The 19,114-nt window shown below is 42.5% G+C and overlaps 1 protein-coding gene across 1 annotated transcript in view; it reads right to left on the reverse strand.

The window, feature by feature from the left end:
* Window positions 1-8,752, reverse strand: part of camkvb (CaM kinase-like vesicle-associated b) — a 43,890-nt gene extending 35,138 nt beyond the window's left edge. The window contains exon 1 of the mRNA XM_017450717.3: window positions 8,539-8,752. The gene's annotated coding sequence lies outside the window, so the exon portion shown is untranslated. The remainder of the gene's footprint in view (window positions 1-8,538) is intronic.
* Between the last annotated feature and the right edge of the window lie 10,362 nt (window positions 8,753-19,114).

The following is a 19,114-nucleotide window of genomic DNA, read 5'->3' on the forward strand; positions in this document are numbered from 1 at the left end:
AAAAAAAAAAAAACACGTTCAATTTGAATAGAAAATACAGTGATTATGAAGGACGGGCAGGAATAAAATATGACGAGTGGTAAAGAGAGGATTCAGCAACATGAAGTCTGGGGAATTCAAATCATTTTAAAAATCCCTGAATTCATACCATCACCGATTCAGAGAAAGACACGAAAACGCCTGCAGTGGTGGCGTGCGTCAATGCGTAAGTGAAATATTAATAAATTTTTGATTTAAAATTCCCCTTCAAACCCGCTATGGAGCGAGGCTTTGAAGTCCCCTCTACGCTACCAGTGACCCTCTGAGTGGTCTCTCTCTCTCTCTCTCTCTCTCTCTCGCTCTCTCTCTCTCTGTCTCTCTCTCTCTCTCGCTCTCTCTCTCTCTCTCAAAGCTTCCTTCAGTCTGTTTTTATTTTCAGGCTGGAGCATATCTGCTGACAGTGTTATACAGGAATCAGTGTCACAGTAAGTGACAGATTGAACTCTTTCAGTCACTATGACAAGTGCCTGAGTGACGAGTCACGCCCGATATGAGGTGTAAATTGAGGCTTATCTCTACCTCTCTCTCTCTGAAGCTGGGCACTGCAGCTTTTTTTCCCAGCCCTTCTACGGCTCTCTATCTCTCTTTTGATCTCCCGTTCCCTCTCTCTTTCTCTCTCTTTTGCTCGACGTCCTTCAATCTATGTCTCATTTTCTGTAAAGCTCGTCTTTTCTTTCACTTGATCTTGAGAATCAATGGCACTGTAAGTCGCAGACTGAACTCTTTCAGTCACTCTGGCGCACGCCGCAGCCTTTCACAGCTCGGGTTTGTCAAGAACAGCCTTTGGCAGAACGAGTGGCGTGTCACGACTGATCCATGACATAAATTGAGGCTTATTGTCACCTCTTGTCCTGAAGCTATGCTCTGAGTGCCGCAGTCCTCTCTCTAAATCTCTCTCTCTCTCTCTCTCTCTCTCTCTCTCTACCACTCTCTCTATCTCTCTCTCTATCCCTCTATCTCTCTCTCTCTCTCTATCCCTCTATCTCTCTCTATCCCTCTCTCTCTCTCTATCCCTCTCTCTATCTCTATCTCTCTCTGTCTCTCTCTATATCTATCTCTCTCTCTGTCTCTCTATCTCTATCTATCTCTCTCCATCTCTCTCTATCCCTCTCTATATCTATCTCTCTCTCTCTGTGTCTCTCTGTCTGTCTCTCTCTATCTATCCATCTCTATATCTCTCTCTGTCTCTCTCTCTCTCTCTCTCTCTCTCTCTCTATCTATCTCTCTCTCTCTCTCTCCCTCTCTCTCTGTCTCTCTAACTACCTCTCTCTCTGTCTCTCTCTCTCTCTCTGTCTCTCTGTCTCTCTATCTATCTCTATCTCTGTCTCTCTATCGCTCTCTCTGTGTCTCTCTCTCTCTATCTCTCTCTCTGTCTCTCTAACTACCTCTCTCTCTGTCTCTCTCTCTATCTCTATCTCTCTCTCTCCATCTCTCTGTCTCTCTATCTCTCTCTATCTCTCTCTATCCCTCTCTCTCTCTCTCTATCCCTCTCTCTCTGTCTCTCTCTATATCTATCTCTCTCTCTCACTGTCTCTCTATCTCTCTCTCTGTCTCACTGTCTCTCTATCTCTATATATATATATCTCTCTCTGTCTCTAGCTACCTCTCTCTCTGTCTCTCTCTATCTCTCTCTGTCTCTCTATCTCTCTCTGTCTCTCTCTCACTGTCTCTCTATCTCTCTCTATATATATCTCTCTCTGTCTCTAGCTACCTCTCTCTCTGTCTCTCTCTCTCTGTCTCTCTCTCTCTCGGTGTCTCTCTGTGATGTAGCAACATTCTGTCTGTGATTTAACAATGTGATCTGTCTGTGATTTGAGAATTAAATTTCAAATCTCCAACAAATTTGAGAGAAAATGATTTCCACTAAAACAATCACAGTGATAGCCCCATGACGCAAAGATCATTCTGCCAAGCGGAATGTTGTGGCTTCCACCGCATTTTGCTGACGGTTTGACATTTCAGCTCAGCTGGGGGTTTCTCTTTTTTTCCACCACATTTCCTTTTTTTTTTTTGCCATGCTGCCAAATCGATATGGACCCTCCGAGAGGAGGTTAAAGAGCGGGAGAAAATGATTAACCTCTGTTGTTGTCTCTTGAGGACCATCAAAGGGCATAAACAGAGAGAGCTGCTAGTCAGTAACGGATTGACTGAGACCTTCAGGAGCAAATGAGCCGTACAATGGAAACAGGTCAAAAGCCTCTCCTCGGGCCGTTAGGATGCTGACTATTTAAAGCCGACGTCCGAGAGACGTACCCCGTATGTTTATTCCGAAAGGAGAAAGTGCAGAGATTGCATGATCCTATTCTTAGACCCGATCGCAGTATGTGGCCTATGGGGATGATAATAAACCTTTATTACTAAAAACAGGAAGTTAAAAAAAACAACAGGGAGTCAAAGGAGCGATATATTTTGGCAGTATGCAGTAAAAGGAAGTGCTTCTACATGGCATGGTGCGTTTGCCAGATGCCACTTAGTCCAGCAGCAGACAGAGAAATCAGCATGCAACAAATGAAAGCACAACAAACTGGCGGCCAACAACTTAATGAATGAGTAGAACTCGGTTCCTCAAAACACACCCAGCGTCGGATGGAACAGAGACATAGAGACCACAAGAAAGGAAAAGAGTCACAAAACAAAACACACTGACGAGCGCAAGTATATCTGCATGTGTAAGTGCGGGTTTGCTAAAATGCAAGTACGTTAATAAACAAGACTGCCCTTTATCGATTGGCAAGCAGTGCTACACACACACACACACACACACACACACACACACACACACACACACACACACAGGATTCATGTGTTATAAACATCTCATCGCTCCACTGTATCTGGTGCCTCAGTGCTGCAGCTTGTCTACACATTTTGAATGAGTCTGTTCATTCAGGTTTGTTGTGTGAGTTACAACATGTTCTCTCTGGGATGGAACAACGTAACATTCTGTTAATGATTTAACATTGTGATGTTCTTTCTGCGATGTAACAGCATAATAATGTGTCTGTGATGTAACGCCGTGATTTAAGAATGTGATGTTCTTTCTGCGATGTAACTATGTAACATTCTGTCTGTGACGTAACAACGTGATGTAACAACATGATGTATCAACGTGATGTATCAATGTGATGTGACAACGATGTATCAACGTGATGTGACAACGTGATGTATCAACATGATGTAAGAACGTGATGTTCTTTCTGCGATGTAACAATGTAACATTCTGTCTGTGACGTGACAACGTGATGTAACAACATGATGTAACAACGTGATGTAACAATGTGATATTCTTTCTGCGATGTTACAATGTAACATTCTGTCTATGATGTAACAAGTGATGTAACAAGTGATGTAACAATGTGATGTAACAACGTGATGTAGCAATGTGATGTAACAACATGATGTGACAATGTGATGTAACAATGTGATGTAACAACGTGATGTAACAATGTGATGTAACAACGTGATGTAGCAATGTGATGTAACAATGTGATGTAACAATGTGATGTAACAATGTGATGTAACAACATGATGTAACAATGTGATGTAACAATGTGATGTAACAATGTGATGTAACAATGTGATGTAACAACGTGATGTAACAAGGTGATGTTCTTTCTGCGATGTAACAATGTAACATTCTGTCTGTGACGTAACAACGTGATGTAACAACATGATGTAGCAACGTGATGTATCAATGTGATGTGACAACGATGTATCAACGTGATGTGACAACGTGATGTATCAACGTGATGTAACAACATGATGTAACAACGTGATGTAAGAACGTGATGTTCTTTCTGCGATGTAACAATGTAACATTCTGTCTGTGACGTGACAACGTGATGTAACAACATGATGTAACAACGTGATGTAACAATGTGATATTCTTTCTGCGATGTTACAATGTAACATTCTGTCTATGATGTAACAAGTGATGTAACAATGTGATGTAACAATGTGATGTAACAACGTGATGTAACAACGTGATGTAACAATGTGATGTAAGAATGTGATGTAACAACATGATGTAACAAGGTGATGTTCTTTCTGTGATGTAACTATGTAACATTCTGTCTATGATGTAACAACGTGATGTAACAACATGATGTAACAATGTGATGTAACAACGTGATGTTCTGTCTGCGATGTAACAATGTAACATTCTGTCTGTGACATCAGTTTGGCTACTTGTCACACTGTCACATCACGGACAGAACATCCCATTGTTACATCACGCTTTTACGCAAACGCAAATCTTAGAAAGTATGACAGCGTGCACATAAGCTAGTATACAAATTTCAATACACAAAGAATTTCCAAATCCTTTTAAACCTACGATGAAAATGGTGCAGAAGTTTTATTTTGTTTTACCTGCGCTGAACCAAATTGGATTTTTTTTTTCCTCAACCGTCAGCAGCACTGCTCTCATTTACTCAATTTCAAACAATCTCGAAAAGGGTTTTCTGTCTAAGTGTGTTCTGGGAAAAACAATTACACCAACAATTTCTGATAACCTCATTATATGGCTTGTGTAGACAGTTACTGGGAAATAGGATTTTATTCATTATGATACTTCAGCCTGATTTGGAAAGTCATTTGGAGACATTTGGAAAGTTATTGTTTATGAGCCAGACATATGCTGATATATGATGATATATTGTAGAGGTCTACAAGCTGAAGAACCCTTAAGCATTCTAGATTTCCCCCCTAACCGTGCAAGAGCCTTAAATCTAGTGATGATTGTAAATGTAAATGTAAACGTGACTAATGAGTTATATTACGCAAGGTATCATTAAACTAAGATTTACAGTAGAAGTGTAACAGAGTAAATTACATTGTTATGAAGTGGCCCATCCGTCTGGCAGACTTTACTGTGGCCTCTGAGCGGTCGATGACGCCCACGTCCACTCTCTCACTCACTCTCTCTCGCGCTCTCTCTCACTCTCTCTCGCGCTCTCTCCCTCAAGATGATAAACTGTGTGTTTAGCTGCCCGGTGTAAACACTCGAAGACTAAGAGCGGTGAGCGCAGAGCTGGCACGCAGCTACAATACGAGAGCCTCATTCTCAGGATTTAAGTCTGGCTGTGAGTGTTGTTTAACGTTGTTAGAGTGAAGTATTCTCATGCTGTGGATGTAGACTAGGCCGTGCGATGCAGGTTTATATATATGTATATGTATATATATATATATGGCTTTTGGACCCTGTGGAAATGAAAACAGTCTCTGCTGTGCCTGGCTGTCATTTCATTAACATTGTCCGTGTCTGCTTCACGTCCTACCGTTCCTGCTGTTCCTGTCACTCGCTTTCGGAAGAAATCAGGCCTTTTAATTGAAAACCATGACATGATTAGCAAGCATACAGTATATAATAAACACAATACACACTTATTATACAGTCTACTGAACTCGGGTGAAACCGGGACAGTTTAAATTAGCAGCGTTTATCGTCTAGACCGTCGAGTCAAAATTTATGTTACCAGTGTTACTTCGAATTGGTAGACACAACACGACTTCGTTCGTGTGACATCATAAAAGTGGGTGTGGCCATCGTTAAACGGGAATTTTGTGGTTGGAGAAATGACACATTTATATTACACAAATAAATCTGATGCATATATACACACACACACACACACACACACACACACACACACACACACACACACACATAACATGCCCTACTGTAACAATATAAGCATAAAGCAAGGTCAGATCATGTATATATGTATATAGTTTAATAATGATAATTTCCCAAGGTGTTCCATATGACCAAGCACGATTCTCAAGATACAGTAAAGTGGTGAGAGTAAACGTGAATATAATAATAATAATAATAATAATAATAATAATAATAATAATAATAATAATAATAATAATATCTGGTTAAATGACACATTGTTTGGATTTCATGCGCATTAAATTATGTTTTAGAAACATGGTAAAATGATCAGAGGATTCAAGGTTGTGTAGACTGGGGAATATAAAATATTCATAATATGCTGAAGATATTTTGCTGGAGACTTTTAATTAGCGTTCTGTGTTGAAATCATTTTAGAGATTGATGTAGATGGGTCCTTTTTTTTTCTTTTTCTTTTTTTTTTTTTTTTTGAAATCCTAAAATCCTGTATTATGCTCCTACTGAAATAAATACATTACAAAATATCACTTACCTTTCAGCTGTGTTTATCTACTGTGATTAATTCTTCATTTGGAAAATATCAGGTTTCCTACGGAAGTGCGCGTGCCTACGAGGTGCACTGTTGAGTAATATATTAATATATAATATAGTACGCTTTCCTAATGGTGAAGTAATTCACGCGGCAATCATCGGCACATCAGGAAATAATGAAGCGTGTACATTAACAGCCTCTGAGTCACGCGTGAAGAGACGTTAATGACAGTAACGATTAAGTTTTAACGTCTCGAGACAATTGGACTCATTTTGGTTACAGTTTAAATGCACGGCGCTCGCTGAAGAGATGGATAAACCTGCAGGATGTGTGTGTGTGTGTGTGTGTGTGTGTGTGTGTGTGTGTGTGTGGAACCTGCTGCTTTACCGTTTCATCATGAAGATACAGACACTTTAGAAGTTCACATGAACATACGTGAATATAACGTTCGTTTTGTAGGAGTTTGTTCAGAGTTTGTAAGATGATCTAGTTTATGTAAATCAGTAGTGTGCAACATACAGTGCAGAACAACAAACATCTCAGGTACAATTGATTCGAGCGCACAACCACCGCCAACACACCTTTATACTCATCTCACGTATCCTTCCTGCTCTCTGTCGGTTATATTTATTAACTCACGTGGCACTTTACTCCGCGCGCGCGTCTAGCTTACAGTCTGTCGTGCCGTGTGGCGTGTCTGTAAGTGTCTGCTGCGGTGACAGAACAGTTCAATAAAGTACTCGATCTATCTATCTATCTATCTATCTATCTATCTATCTATCAGTCAATCATAACCAGACGATGTAGTGATGGTAAACAGATTTCTGCCCTGTTGATGGAGTCACTTCACTGAAAATGATGCAAGTCTTCCACATAGACATGTCTTCAGTTCTGAGGCTGATAAAAAGCTTTACTTCATATTTAATAACGGATCTGCAGAGCTGCAGGTTTCTCCCCCCTGAGTGTGTGGTGGTTTCTATAAAACCCTCTATTCACACACACACACGCACACGCACACACACCAGGTTGGGTTTGGGGGGTATGGGGCACAACACAAATATCACGCCTTATTAATATGCGGCTGCACTTAATTATCTTGTGCCTTTGCGTTGCTAAGTTGTGGCCACGACTTAATTATCTCGATCAGTCGACTTAATGATCTTGTTCTCATGTATCACTACACCGAGGCCATGCATTTATTTAACCCGGACTCAACTTTAACTCAAACCACTCTACTAATGTAGCTCTCCCCTATATCTCCCTGCATTTGCACCCTCTCTCTCTCTCTCTCTCTCTCTCTCTCTCTCTCTCTCTCTCTCTCTCTATTTCTGTGTGTGTTTGTGTGTGTGTGAGTGACATTGAGTCAGAGTGCAGATGGTTTTATACAGCACTTTGGCCCAGGAACTGCCTGCAGCTCGTCTCCTGTATTTCAGCTCCCATTTGCATGATAAGAATATAACCAGTGCGGGTTATAACGCGTTATAACGCTTCATATCCGTCCTTAAGAAAAGAAAACTCCCGGTTAGGAAATCATTACACTTGTGCGCGAATGGGATTATGAGCGCGCGCTGCCGGGTTGCTCAGGGTGATGATGATGATGATGATGATCATCATCATCATCATCATCATGTGCGCGCGCACGCTTAAAGGTTTGCTTCCCAACAGGTCCATCGATCAATCAATGAAATCAATAACCGCGTGCGCGCACATTAAACTGATCCCACTGAGCGCGCGCTCGGTAGCGCGAGCTCGTTCCAGACGTTGCGACGCGCTCTATAACTTATATAAAGCACGACGCTGATCGTGACACGCGAGACCCATCTGCAGCTGCTACATCATCACTGGACCTCAGCCTCGCGCTACAGTTCCTCCAGCCTGTCCATGCGTCGCATCTGAAGCTCTTCTGAGCGACTCTCCGTTTACACCTATTCAGTTTATCCTATATTCATGACGTCATATTTAGACCCGTTCAGCTGCACCTAGCCTACTTTAAGCCGCATTTTCAACCACGAGGCTTTGCAGAAATTTGGGTTAAACTTTTTTTTTTTCTATTTATATTTATTTATTTCAAAGAAAGTCCAGTAAGATATTTAACTCTTGTACATACCTTGCGCGTGAACGCGCTCCAAAGACCGCAACCGCAAACGTGGATCTCCAAAATTACGCAAGACTGTGTCACACGACACTACTATATCATGTATGAGAACTATGGTGCCACGCGATGCTGCACTGTTATACCTTCCTCACCGTCTCACAACAGCACAGTTCGCGTCTTAATAAAACTCAGATAACTGCACGCGTGGACATTTATCCGCATCACAAAACTTACTTCTTTTTGCGGTGGTGCGCGCTTTGAAAGCTTTCCGGTGACCCCCCTGAGTTCTCCGTCCGAAAGGCCGGGACGTTCCGGTGATGGGTTTTGATGGTTTGGGTGGTTTGGGTGGTTAAATCTCGATACAGATGCGCGCACGAGTTGCGCTCTCGGTCGCTCTTCACCCATCCGCTGTGCGCCGCGCGGTGCAGGGAAAAAAAGAGGAGGGAACTCAGAGACTGAGAGAGAGAGAGAGAGAGAGAGAGAGAGAGAGAGACGCCTCACTCGGTAAATTTAATAAAATTCGGGGAATTATCCACTGTAATTCTTGCGCATTAAAGATCAGGACTGGAATCTCGTGGGACCTAACCGAAATAAAGTTACCTCCAATTTTAGTACCATGGTTCTGTATTTTATAGATACATTATATCAGCGTTTCCAGGTGAAAGATACACATTAAAGGTACAATAGTAAATTTAAGGCTACCACCCCAGCAACACTCAGAGAGTGTAGATCAGGGGAGTCCGATCTTATCCGGATAGGGCCGGTGTGGTGTGGGTGCAGGTTTTCATTCCAACCGAGCACGAGCCAAAACCTGATTCCACCTGTTTAGTCAGTTGATCTTGGCTTTCAATAAACTCAGGTGTGGCTTCTTCTTGGTTGGAATAAAACCTGAACCCACACCGGCCCTTTCCGGATAAGATCGGACACCCCCGGTGTAGAGCCTCTGAAGATGCTGATGGAACCAGACCAGAAAAGACAAACGTGTGGGAGCATGGAGATGCTAGAGACGCAAGTTACAGAGCGAAGGATACGGGACTTTGTAGTGAATTCTTGCATCGTGTTAAAAATAAAACTTCTTTTGCTGGGTAACATGCAGACAAACAGCTGTGATGGTGTGTGTGTGTGTGTGTGTGTGTGTGTGTGTTGGGCGTGCTTTACTCCTCCAAACACCTCCTGAAGGTGACCGGTGGGGCGCGGGTCATGGCGAGGACACGGGAGAGGTCCAAACCTGGAAAAAATTCACAAAAGGAAGTTTAGTCTCAAAACCTCAGGCGTTAAACAAGAGCAGTCTTTCTGCACAGAGGTCACAGCGTTCGTTCATTTCCAGTAAGCATTTCATCCTGGTCAGAGTTGTGGTGACGGGAGAACACTGGACGTGAGGTGAGAGTACAGGCATGTTTTTGGGAGGAGGAGCAGCTTGAGGAACTCGACGCAGACACGACGAGAACAACCCGAGCTCAGGATCGAATCCCGGAGCTGCTAATCACTTCACCGCTAAATTTCACACAACCAATTCAACTCGTTAGCTAATCACCAAGATGTTCCAGATCTATCTAGAACTGTGACGCAAGTCTGACGCTCTTGCCGTAGTTCCTTTAAATATAGCTACAAAACATAGATAGCTTTGGGTTCTCCATCTCACTGACTAGCACCGTGGTATCTTGAAAGGTACAGTTCGATCCAGGTTTTTTTTTTTTCTGACAGCGCTGAAAAACTGTAGAATAAATAAGGAGGTATTTGTATAATTATTGGCCTGACTTTTCCTGACGCTGCTCAAGAACATGGTGTTCTCATCTGAGAAATAGATTGCTCACACTCGTTTGTAGAATCCTTTTGGAGTCGCTTCTTTAGCCTCAGCACTGTTTGAGATACTGGGTGGACCCTGGAAGGAACCATATCCCTCCACACACACCGCTACATTACATTGTCCATAACAGCTGCGTCACTGCTTCTAATTCCCACTTTTTGTTGCTTGCTGTTTCTGTGTTTTTTTTTGTTGTTTTTTTTCCATTAGCATCTTCTACATGCTCTACACCGGGGGTGTCCGATCTTATCCGGAAAGGGCCGGTGTGGTGTGGGTGCAGGTTTTCATTCCAACCAAGCAGAAGCCACACCTGAGTTTATTGAAAGCCAAGATCAACTGATTAAACATGTGGAAACGTGTGGCTCCTGCTCGGTTGGAATGAAAACCTGCACCCACTCCACACCGGCCCTTCCCGGATAAGATCGGACGCCCTTTCTCTAGAGGCTCTTGGTTCCCCAAACTCCTGTCAAAGTACGTCTTCAGCCACAGCAGAAATCTAAAAATCCTGCAATCCAGGGGAAGAAAGTATGATAAGCCACGTGAAGTACTAGGATGCGATCTGGGGGAGGAGCTTCCATACTCCATCATGTTGGCCACAAATGGCTCCCTGTCTTTTTTTTTTTTTTTGTCTATGACTGCCCATGAGGATGTCCCATACTCATGAAGGCTCCATACTCTTCCGATCCCTCTCATTTTGTAGCCAAGAAGAATCTTATGCAAGTGATAATGACTCCTCTAATCTGCGAGAACAACCATTAATGACTCAATGTTCTTATCATATACCCACCCCTCTCTGGGCACCAGCTGCTCCATCTGGAGGTGCTTGGAGAAACTGATTTCCTCCACACCGCCACAGCGCTCTGCGGCTCAATGTCTCGACGGGATCGTTGACTGTAGCCTTCCTACTGACACGTGAAGTTCTTAAACTGAGCCTGGAACCATGTGAAAGATGATAGATGGTTTGTCATGCTGCTTTCGGTTACAGCTATCGCGACTAGGTGGCGCAGCCTGTCGAGTCCTTCGCCAGACTCGCCTAGATCGGATACACGTGCGAGATGTGGCCGCGTGACACGAACGAGAAAGGTCGGATCGGAACTTGCGTAGCTTTCCCCCCACTGCACGTGTACACACCGCTGTCGTCATCCAGCGTCAGCAGTGTAGCAGAACAACTATGATACATATACAGCAACAGCGGTGACTTTGTTCAGAGGAAGGATGGCGAACCTGGTGATTTACTGGATATTCCGCGGTCCTCCTGACAGCCGAGAGGACGTTCGCGTCAAAGCAGTGTCACGCCACGCTCCCGACGCTTCAACAGAGACGGATGGTGACGTCACGGCGATCTCCGATGCACCGAAATATCACGCTATTACGCAAGTCATCGTTACTATGGTTACAAATTATTACCGGAAAATATGCACAGCTCGGATCTCTGTCAGTGAAACACAAGGAGCATGAGAGGAGAATAAAATTATTCAGGATTGTACGCCAGCTAAAGATGGCGGGCGTAATTGTCTCGGCTGTTGACGTCAATATACCGTATGGTATATCATCAGTGTTATATACCCGACTCTACTGCACACACAAGCGGAGAAATACAAATACACGCACGCATACTCGCAAATTGTGTGCAATCAGAGAGTAATAAGACATGAGCAGTATGAAGAGGAATGATATTTATTTCATTCATGGGGTTGTGCGCGTGAAACCTAGCTGTGCAGCGTGCCACCCGGGGTTCCGTACACTCGGCGTGTCCTCGATCGGGAATTTCCCGAAATCAGCGTCATAATTCCAAGCAGGAGTAAGAGTACGGGAGGGAAAGGAACGAAATGGGAAATGATCAGCGGGAAAGACGGGCTTAGATGATATATGTGAGTTGACACAAAATGGCAAACTAATCGATAAGGGCTGAGCTGCGAACAGGCGCACACGTTAGGGAACGGACCAATGATATTACGGGGGCGGAGACAGGACCGGAAAATGAAAGAAAATATATAAATGGCACATTTTAGTGCTGGAGGGATTCGTGACACTGTGGGTCCTTACGTACCGTTCTCCACTCTCGCAATTCCACGCGTTCCTTTTTCGCTTTTTTAGACCTGGTCTTTTACTAACAACATTATATTTCTATCTGAAGCACCATTTCAACCACCAAAAACATCATTAGCAGCTTCTCCATTATTTCTGTCCTTTTTTTCCAGAAAGAACAGACCACAGAGCGCTCTCTAGCTTTCCACTGGCTCACGTCTCTAATTTATGATTTAAAGTGTGAAGGAAAATGAACTGGAGTTAAATTACTTTTTTTTTTTTCTTTTTTTACATCCTTGTGCCCTTTTTGATTAAAGTAATAATGCTTCTTCTTCTTTCTTTTTTTTTCCCCGGCAGGTAGATTTTAGCCATATTTACTCTGATTGCTTCTTCACTCCTTAAAGGGTTCTCATAATGCGTTGTAATATAATACTGCTGCATGAGCGATCATATTTATATTAAAAGTTTATATTTATGCACAGACCCACAACTACAATCCTGTAAATATCAGCGTCGCGGCCGAGTGCTCGGTCAGCTTATCCTTCAAACCGCTGGTTTTCTTTACGCCGTGAATAAACAACAATCACTGGCGGCGTTTTAGTACTTCAACCATTTTTAACATGGCAGACTAAAGGTGCGATGAAATAGCCTACGTCCTCGTGTGCACATTATTTAGTGTCTCCCGTAAGACCCGCACACGCTAAGCTATCAGAGCATGATATGAGGATGCATTTTTTTAAAAATAAGACGTGCTGGATCCAGTGCTATTTTATTTTTTATTTTAGAATGATAAGTGTGGAAGCCATGTTGTTCGAGCAGAATTTGCAGTGATAGATGTGATGATTAGAAGTGTAGGACTGTTCGAGGACTACGCTAAACCCCTGTTAGATTTATTTCAGCGCTTCCTTTTCTCCGTATCTGGCCGTATCAGGAAGTGAACGACCTTTTCACATTCCTGTGCTCTTTTCTCCTTCAAGTCATTTTTTTTTCCAGGTGGATTTTATTCACGTTTGGTCCGAGTGCTTCTTTACCCCGTACTGTTTTCATGCTACTGACACCAGATCCACAATCCAGCCCATAATCCTTTGCTGGTCCTGTGAATCAGGAGTCGTATTGATATTGAATTTGATTCGAATTTGCGTGTCTGTGGTTTGTCTTTCCAGCAACTGTGCAAGGCCTGCTTTTCCTAGAACACGGTCGTCGTGCTTTTCCGTAAGCCTCCGGTTAGACCGCCGTCATCTCTCACTGCTGTGATCGTTCAGGTTTGAAAATCCTATTCCGGTGAAAACACACTCCCTCGACGTGTCTCTGTAATCCGGCCTGATGTGATTGAGTTCCCCGTGGCGGTCCCTCTCGGCAAAACCTCCTCCAGTCAGTGGCCTCATTTTTCTCCCTGCTGTAGGAATAATCCGATCGGACCGTCGTTATCGTGACTTCCTTCCTCTCGTCTGGTGGGGGTTCACGCGGCTCCGTGCGGTCCGCGGCTCGCTCGAACCGCCAACATTCCTTTAGATTTCATAACGACAAGGCCGCGACCGCGGTAAGATGTGGTTCAGAAAAGCTGCTGAATCACGTGCGGTTCAATGAAATATGATTTTCAGTGCACTTCGGAGTTCCAGAGATATTTGCGGAGCCATGAGGTACTCCGAATGAAAGGAAATATTTATTATTGATTTATACGTCATTTTACCTCCAGTAATGACGGGAATTTCACTTTGAAGCCATAAAAGAGCTTCAGTTTGGGCTGTAAAGAAGACAATTCCCTAAAACACTTTAAAACCAACAATAACAACAACAAAAAAAAAAAAACCCAACCCTTGTATTTTTTCTTTTCAGCAGAATGGGACTTTCCTTTTACTGATTTAAAAAAAAAAAAAAAAGAAATAGCAGGTTTTTTTGTAATGTAAAAACCTTTTTTTTTTTTTTTTTTTAATAATAGGGTGCTCAGAATGAACCAATCACATTCAAGCTCATGTTCGAAAGTAATTATCATACATGCACTTGTCATCAGTTACAGTAAGTGATTCTGATTAACCGCAGATAAAGACCGGCTGTTTCTGTACGATGTTCTTCACATCTCCTCGGTTTCGTCTGGTTGCTTGATCTCCGCAAAGAGCTTACGAAGCACGTACGGGATCCAATCAGGAGCGGGTACAGACACATTTCCAGAACATTAGATCTACCATGGAACACCGAGAAGGCCACCATCAAGGAGTGGATAAAATGGGGCACCACAGTGAGTTCACCAAGAACAGGACAGACCTCCTAAACTGACAGAAGGACAAGGTGAAAATTTACCGAGGAGGCTGCCAAGAGACCTACAGCAACATTAAAGGAGCTGCAGGAAGATCTGATTACTCTGCATGCGATAACAATCTCTTTTTTTGGTCCGATGAGACGAGGGGAGAACTTTTCAGGCATAATTCTAAAAGAAATGTTTGGTGCATCACCCAGAGAACACCATACCCATGGTGAAGCATGGTGGTGGCAGTATCATGCTGTGGGGCAGCTTCTCTTCAGCTGGGACTGGGGCTCTAGTCAAGAAGGAATCACGGGTATCTCCAAAAACTGAACGGTTTTAACACAAATCCTGCAGGTCTCTGTGAGACAGCAGAATATGAAGAACAATCTCACGATCCCCTCACAGTTTAATAGATCTCCAGCACGGCTTCAAGACTGGAATGAAATGTCCAAATCAAGATACTCAAAATGGCCGAGTGCTGTATGACGAGCAAGAACCTGCTTCAAGAAAGTATTAGTTAAGGGGATTGTGCACACTCATGCAACCAGGTTATTAAAAGTTATTTCTAATGTTTGTTTGTTTGTTTGTTTGTTTTCTTGTGTGTTTTGTTGGTTGCTATCTCCCATAATAAATGGAAAAAGTTCTGCCGTGATTTATATTCAGATTATGGTTTCATTTTTTTACATCACAAAATCCTGCCATTGTCACAAGGGTGTGTAGACTTTTTATATCCACTGTATCTTTTTATATTAGCGTTTAACTAGTTTTTATTATTCTACTACTGCATTACGTTTATATGAATTCAATTACTGTACTTTTATTTGATTTTTTTTTGTTACACATTTTTCTTATAAAAAATACTTGAAAATAATATACTAAATATAAATTTAAAAATATATTGCATATACAATTAAAAAAAAAAATCATATTGTTATTATTTTATTTATTTCAGCCATTGGTGTTATTTGTTGCATTTTTATTATTGGCCTATTTTTCTTTCTTTCTTCCTTTTCTTTTTTTTTTTTTTTTTTTACTATTTCATGTTTGACTACTCATCTTTTTTTTCTCTCATGTTCTTCTTTCTTTGCCTGTTTTTTACACTTTGCACTCCAATTTATATGAATGAAAGCTGTGATATAAATGAACTATTATTATTATTATTGTTGTTGTTGTTGGTATTATTATTATTATTATTATTATTACTATTATTATTATTATTATTATTATTATTATTATTATCATTATTATTAGTATTATTATTATTGTTGTTGTTGGTATTATTATTATTATTATTACTATTATTGCTATTATTATTATTATTATTACTATTATTATTATTATTATTATTATTATTGCTATTATTATTATTATTATTGTTGTTGTTGTTGGTATTATTATTCTTGTTACTATTATTATTATTATTACCATTATTAATAATAGCCGTAGTAGTTTAGTTTAGTAGTACTCCTTGTGCCCTGCGATGGATTGGCGCCCTGTCCAGGGTGTACCCCGCCTTGTGCCCGACGCTCCCGGGATAGGCTCCAGGTTTCCCCGTGACCCTGAAAAGGATAAGCGGTATAGAAGATGGATGGATGGATGGAGTAATACTCCTTACTTTTATTATATGTATTATATGTCTAAACATACTGAAGATACAATAGATGCACACTTGAGGTTTCTAGAGTTATATCAGAATCCCAGCCTCACTGTCTACAAAATCTAAATAGAACTGGCACTGATTCAGTTTACAGTATTTGTAAATAAATAAATAAATAAATAAATAAATGACTCGTGCACCATTAAAATCCATTAGATCCCGATGGGCTCTGATGCCTAAAGTGAACCGCACATCCGGTTTCCAGTTAGTCGTCATGGTGTTCGTGGAATTTATCCCCAGTCTCGCTGCGCTTTTTTTTTTTTGGAGTCGTCCCTGTTCTGATACTTCTCCTGATTAGCTCCGTTGAACAATTCAGCGAAAAACATTTCGTTTAAGTGAAGGACTCCATAATTAGCGGTTCCCGCAGGATTCGTTATCTCGCAGTGATTGTTTCATACCAGATCACTTGAGTGGGCTTTCAGCTGGAGGACAGGGAATTAAAACCTCCCCCCTATTTCCCCCTCTGCTCTTTAACTGACCGAGCTCTGGGCCAGAAACCCGTCCATCGTAACGGCTCCGGCGTGTTCATGAATGCGGCTTTTATTTATTTCATTTTCCTCTGGCAGGGTCTGTCGCATCCGCAGATTAATCAGATGTAAATTAAAAGGACGTTCAGCCAACATTCTGTTATCGCTCTGCGCACAAGATGGATGATTAAAAATAAAATCCACTCTAAATCAGCTGCTACCGGTGCAAAGCGACAATAATTTAGGCCCTCGCTCGCTGCTATCCAGGAGCTAATATAATTCCTGCGCTGGTAAACAGAGCATTCAGAGTCGAGAGACTCGCATTTATTCGTGCTCAGTGCCACGGGCCTTCGCAGGACAGCCATTAGCATTTACAGAAGCGCTAATGACGCACAGGCTTTCATTTAATGTCGCACGTTTGTTTCCCTGATCTATTCGGAGCCATGGAGATGGCGTGATTTACCGCGTATTATCCCGAGTGTCTCTGAATAAGAAAGCGTGTGGATGACGTGTCCGAACGTGCCATATACAGTGTCTTGCGTTGTATTAACCACCCCCATTTTCCCCATCTGAATTTTAGATGGTATGTTCGAAGGATATCATGACGCAGAAGATACTTATGCATAAAAAAACTGACGTATTCCTTGGATTAGCCCCTCGGTAGAACCACCTTGGGGTCTAATTACAGCTGGTATATGTCTCCATCAGTCTTAGACATTTGGATCCCATATGTTTTCCCATTCTCAAGCTCAAGCTCTGTCGGATTTGACGGAGAACAGTTAGAGTCGAGCAATTTTCAAGCCTTGGCTTGTTTATATATACCGTTACACGCCACGTTCTGGATTTTTACTGGGTTGTTCTAACACTCGTCGGTAACTTCGCCGCTGCGCTTGGAGCTGTTGTCCCGTTCGGAGGTATTCTCGTGCAGACCGGCATAGGTTTTATATTTTCGAAGTATGCTAGTGCTTTCGGCTTCGGCCATCTCCTGACAAGGCCCTGCTGATGCAATCTCACGTTAGAAGGTCATGCTACGACCAGCATGCTTCACCCTGCAGATCTTTCAGATGTTTTATTTGTAAGACCAGACAACGCTGTAGTATTTACTTGGCCACATAAATACCACGACAACGAATCGAGTATCGCGTTCGCCGTGTCCACGATGACGATATCGTCCACAGTTTATCAGCGCACACTGTACCAGAACCTTAAGCATGCACATGTCCCTGCAGGGATTTTCTTCTCGTTTTTTCCCACCCTTGCCCTTTGGTGCTATCTTGAGAAACTCCCCTTCCCTTCAGTCACTCCGTCGGTGGCCTAAAAGACGAGGTTCAGGTGAAGATGGAGCTGTGGTCAGATCTGCTTTGACAGGAAGCCTGAAGGCGATGATTAATTTACCAGACACGGCAGCGCTCCAGCGGGTTACCTGCTGCGCCCCTACAACAGCCTTCAGGGAATAAAGAAGAGAAGAATGTGAGCGGTGAGGTTTGAAATGAACCCCCAACAATCCAAGTACATTAGATGAGCTGCAACATCACGATGGTTTCTTGATGAAGATGTACAGAATAAAAACTCCTGATTACAGAAATGCAATTAGTACAAAGCTGACATTTCGACAGGTTACAGTGTGTGGATTATGAGATAATGAAGTGCTGGTGCTGCTTCACATTAAGGTTCCTGTAACTAACATTGTTTACTGCATTCATTAACATTAACGCGCGAGTCTTCACACGAAACACGTAATACAGCAACAGAAGATGCGTGATGAAGCAGAGGGGCTGCGAACACGCCGAGCTGATTATCTTCCTTTAACAGCACACGCGGAGGTGATTTATTCCTCTCATACCTCAACACTTTACCAACAGATACAATGTTTCACTGATTAAAGAATGACGCGTCACGTTTTATCCTTTTATAGCTACACTTTTAATGTCGCGGGACATCCGCAAAAAGTTCTCACTTACATTATAGCAGGTATAAACAGTCGTTTCCTCACCAGCCTTCCTCTCTCTCTCTCTCTCTCTCTCTCTCTCCCTCTCTCTCTCAATCTCTCTCACTCTCTCTCTCACTCTCTCGCTCACTCTCTCTCTCTCTCTCTCTCTCTCACACTCACACTCACTCTCTCTCTCTCTCTCTCTCTCTCTCTCACACTCACACTCTCTCTCTCTCTCCCTCTCTCTCTCTCTCTCTCTCTCTCTCTCTCTCACACTCACTCTCTCTCTCTCTCTCTCTCTCTCTCTCTCTCTCTCTCTCCCTCTCTCTCTCCCTCTCGCAATCTCTCACTCACTCAATCTCTCACTCACACTCTCTCTGTCTCTCTCTCTGTCTCTCTCTCTCACACTCACTCTCTCTCTCTCTCTCTCTCTCTCTCCCTCACTCAATCTCTCACTCACACTCTCTCTCACTCACACTCACTCACTCTCTCTCACTCTCTCACTCACTCTCTCACACTCTCACACTCACTCACTCTCTCTCACTCTCTCACTCACTCTCTCACACTCTCACACTCTCACACTCTCACTCTCTCTCACTCACTCACTCTCTCTCACTTACTCTCTCACTCAATCTCTCTCTCTCTCTCTCGTTCGCTCTCTCTCACTCAATCTCTCTCTCTC

Source organism: Ictalurus punctatus, chromosome 21, assembly GCF_001660625.3.
Source record: "Ictalurus punctatus breed USDA103 chromosome 21, Coco_2.0, whole genome shotgun sequence".
Lineage (NCBI taxonomy): Eukaryota > Metazoa > Chordata > Actinopteri > Siluriformes > Ictaluridae > Ictalurus > Ictalurus punctatus.